The sequence below is a fragment of the Brassica oleracea genome, chromosome C2 (genome assembly GCF_000695525.1).
Source record: "Brassica oleracea var. oleracea cultivar TO1000 chromosome C2, BOL, whole genome shotgun sequence".
Taxonomy (NCBI): domain Eukaryota; kingdom Viridiplantae; phylum Streptophyta; class Magnoliopsida; order Brassicales; family Brassicaceae; genus Brassica; species Brassica oleracea.
The window spans coordinates 41931562-41936135 of NC_027749.1; positions in this window are offsets into that span (position 1 = coordinate 41931562).

The window sequence follows — 4574 nt, forward strand, 5'->3', positions numbered from 1 at the left end:
TTTGGCCATATCTCTAGGTTCTATCCGACCAAGGGGCCTGGGGCCAAGCGTCAAAACATCACTCCGCGTGTTTAAGCTCTAGGAGAGGCCAATGGAGCTGAGCCGATAGTCGGTATGTATCTTTATCATGCTCGTATGTTTTTGAGTATTTGTGTTTTGGTGGTTATCATGTGTAGTTAGAAAAGAAAATTGTGTGTAGGATCGGTTTCTGTTGGAGGTGAGGCAGCTTACACTCTATTCGACACAGGAGCTTCTCACAGCTTCGTGAGTTTGCGTTTGGCTAAGTCTTGGCCTTTTTGAGGTGTCTTTGAGCCGAAGGTTAAGCAGATTCTGACAGCCGGTACTGAGAGATTGGGAACCACTGGCGTTCACAGAGATGTACCAGTCCTACTGGGAGGAGTCAATTTCATAGGAGACCTAGCAGAGATGGAGTTGGATTACTACGATGTCATACTTGGGATGGATTGGTTGTCACGGCATCGAGTGGTGCTAGATTGCATGCAAGCGAAAGTTAATATTCCTAAAGGAGATGGAAAGATCACATTCCAGTGCCTCCAGGCTTACCAGGGAATTTATGTTATTTCCATGTTGCATGCTGAGGACTTATTGGAGAGAGGTGCAGAGGGATTTCTGGCGACTATTTTGGTGGTTAAGGATGATGGACATCCTGAGCTGCATGATATTCCAGTGGTTACAGAATTTCTGGATGTATTTGAAGCCTTAAAGGGGCCACCACCAGCCAGAGGAGATGTTCTCACTATTGAGTTGGAACCAGGGACCACCGGTTTTGCGGGCTCCATACCGTTTAACACCAATAGAAATGGCTGAAATGAAAATGCAGTTGGAGGAGTTATTGAGTAAGGGTTTCATCAGACCTAGTACTTCACCGTGGGGAGCGCCGGTATTGTTTGTGAAGAAGAAAGATGGGAGTTTTAGACTTTGTATCGACTACAGAGGTTTGAAGAAGGTGATCATCAAGAATAAGTATCCGCTTCCCCGTATCGATGAGTTATTGGATCAGTTGCAGGGAGCTACATGGTTTTTAAAAATTGACTTGGCATTGTGTTACCACCAGATTGCGATAGCTGATGAGGATGCGCGGAAGTCAGTTTTCCGTACACGTTATGTACATTATGAGTTTGTGGTGATGCCATTTGGGTTCACGAATGCACCTGCAGCGTTCATGAAACTTATGAATGATGTGTTTCACGAGCATTTGGATAAGTGTGTGATTGTTTTCATCGACGATATCTTGATCTCCTCTCGGAGAAGAGAGGAGCATGCAGAGCATCTGCGGATTGTGTTGGATAAGCTCAGGGAGCATCAGCTGTTTGCTAAGCTGAGTAAGTGTAGCTTCTGGCAAAGGAGGATTGAATTTTTGGGTCACGTGATTTGAGAGGCAGGAGTTGTAGTAGATCTGGAGAAGATTACTAAAATATCAGAGTTTCCTACACCTAAGAGCGCTACCGAGATTCATAGTTTTCTGGGTTTAGCAGGATACTACAGAAAGTTTGTGAAATATTTTGCCAGTATTGCGAAACCGATGATGCGGTTAATAGGAAAAGACACCAAGTTTGATTGGACAGATGCTTGTATGGAAAGTTTTACTGAGCTGAAACGAAAGTTGACAGATACGCCAATGTTGGTACTACCGAGACCGGGGGTACCTTATGAAGTTTATACAGATGCGTCAGGTACTGGTTTGGGTTGTGTATTCATACATGATGGTCATATTATTGCTTATCCATAACGTCAGATGAGGCGTCACGAGGTCAACTATCCTACTGATGATTTGGAGTTAGCAGCAGTTGTTTTTGCGCTAAAGATTTGGAGGTCATATTTGTATGGAGAGAAAGTTCAGATCCTCACAGACCACCAGGGTCTAAAGTACATCTTTACTCAGGTGGACCTAAATCTAAGACAGCGCAGATGGATAGAGTTATTAGCAAAATACAACTTAGATATTACGTATCATCCAGATAAGGCCAATCAGGTGGCATATGCCTTTAGTAGACGCAAGAACGATGTTTCAGGAACCAAGGAGGTTTAGGAGCTGACTGGGACACTTGCTAGTCTCAGATTGTGTGCAGTTACAGCAGAGGGAGAGACTGCTGGTATTGAAGCATTGGAGTATGCATATTTATTATGGAGGATACGCAGCGCTCAGGATAGTGATGATGCTTTGGTTAAGCAGATTGAGATCGAGAGTATTGGGTATCATACAGCTTTGAGCGGGATGTACATGTAGCAGAACCGAGTCTGTGTGCTAGATGATAAGATGTTAAGGAAGTAGATTTTACAGCAAGCATATAATTCACGTTTTTCGATCCACCCAGGAAATACCAAGATGTACAGAGATTTGAAGCGCTACTACCACTGGCCTGGTATGAAGAAAGATGTGGCTACATTTGTATCGCAGTGTCTGACATTGTCAGACATGTCAGATGGTTAAAGCTGAGCATCAGGTGCCTAGCGGGTTATTGCAGAACCTTCCGCTGCCATAGTGGAAATGGGACATGGTGACTATGGATTTTGTGACTGGATTTTCGATAACCTTTGGTGGGAGGAATGCTATTTTGGTAATCGTGGATAGACTTACCAAATCTTCTCATTTCAAAGCGATCAAGAAAACAGACGGAGCTGATCAGTTGGCGCAGATTTACCTTAGAGATATTTTGAGGTTGCATGGAGTTCCTGTCAGTATTGTATCAGATCGGGATACCAAGTTCACATCTACATTTTGGAGAGCAAATCAGAAGGCGCTTGGGACAAAAGTTCATATGAGTACAGCCTATCATCCGCAGATGGATGGACAGTCATACAGGACTATTCAGACATTAGAGGATATGCTTAGGGCTTGCGTCCTGGATTGGGTAAGAAGTTGGGGAAAGTATTTACTTCTAGCAGAGTTTGCCTACAACAATAACTATAATTCGAGTATTGAGATGGCACCGTATGAGGCGCTTTATGGTAGGCCTTGTCGTACACCACTTTGTTGGACAGAAGTGAGAGAGCGGTGAGACTTAGAACCAGCAATGGTTCAGGAGACAGTAGAGCACATAGAGATGCTTAAGACTCGGCTTAAGGAAACCTATGACCGCCAGAAGAGCTATGCTGATAAGCGCCGTAAGGACTTGGAGTTTCAGGTAGGAGACTTAGTAAACCTGAAAATGAGGACATTCCAAGGAGGATCTAAGACTCGGAAGCTAAAGAAGCTTAAACAGAGATATATGGGACCATAACCTATTGTGGAGCGGATTGGAGCAGTGGCTTACAAATTGCGGTTATCAGCAGAGTTGTCGGAATTCCACGATGTGTTCGATGTGTCAGTTTTGAGGAAAGTTGTGAGACAGCCAGAGCTCATTTTGCAGCAGCCACCCAGTGATCTTGAAAAACATTTGTCTGCACCTTGTCAGCCAGTTGAGATTATAGATCGACAAGTGAAAGGTGTTCAGGGGATGATGACAAATTTGGTTAAAGTTCATTGGGAGAGAGGCGAGATTCAAGAGGAAACCTGGGAGGCCGAAACTCAGATGAGGATTGATTATCCAGAGCTTTTTCAAGACGGTATTTGACAGTCGGTTCATGAGCCGAATTCAGGGACGAATTCTTCATTACTGGGGGGGGGGGAATTGTGACGATCCATTATTCGTTCCGATTAATTTGGCCCAGTAAGACACATGCCCATTGCAGGAAACCCTAGTTGAGTTTCTATTTAAACAGTGTTAGGCTTAATAGTTTATTCAGAAAAGTCTAAAGCGTCGAAACTCTGCAGAGATTAAGCCATCGAGCAGATCTGGGATCGACCAGCCCCAGCCACCGTCACAGCCACCGTCACATACGCCGAGATCGGACATCTCACCACCGTTAACCGCCGAAGGTAACCACACAAAACCGCCATGGCTTTGGGTTATGTTTTTCCGTTGATAAATCAATCATATCTCTCAAACCGTTTGGTTTCTTGTGATTTCAAGGACATCACTGTGTTCCTGACATCGAGATGAATCCGGTGGTAGAAACTCAGCCGACAAGAAGCCTGGATGCACCGTCACGTGCCGCTCAAAGATCTGTGCGTGAATCTCACTCGCCACAGCAGCATACCGGGGCCGACGTGCATGTTGTCCGCGCGCCACCGTCTCTGCCGGACGTTCACCGGAGTCACCGCAGATGGGCACCGTGATACGCCCAAAACGGGATCACTCTTTCGGTATGGTTGATATGAACTCAGATCCGAGGGGATTGAGAACTGATGGATCGAGGGGTGACACTAAGGGTTGCGGAATAGCCCAAAGATACTACCAGACTTCGATCGTTGCCGGATGTGACGCACCGGTCCAACAAAAGAAGGTTCGAAACTTGGAGATAACCTCACCAAGAAACTAAGAAGTGTTCTAAACAAAGAACAATGAGAGAAACTCATAAAAAGGGAAAAACAATCTCTTTTATTTCGTGGCTCTAAGGCCTTATTTATAGGATTACAAGTTGTAGAGATCCAAAGAAAAATGTGCTAAAAACAAGACATTGGAAATAGAAACAAAGACTTGACTAAATAAAGTCTTTGACTGAAACTTGGA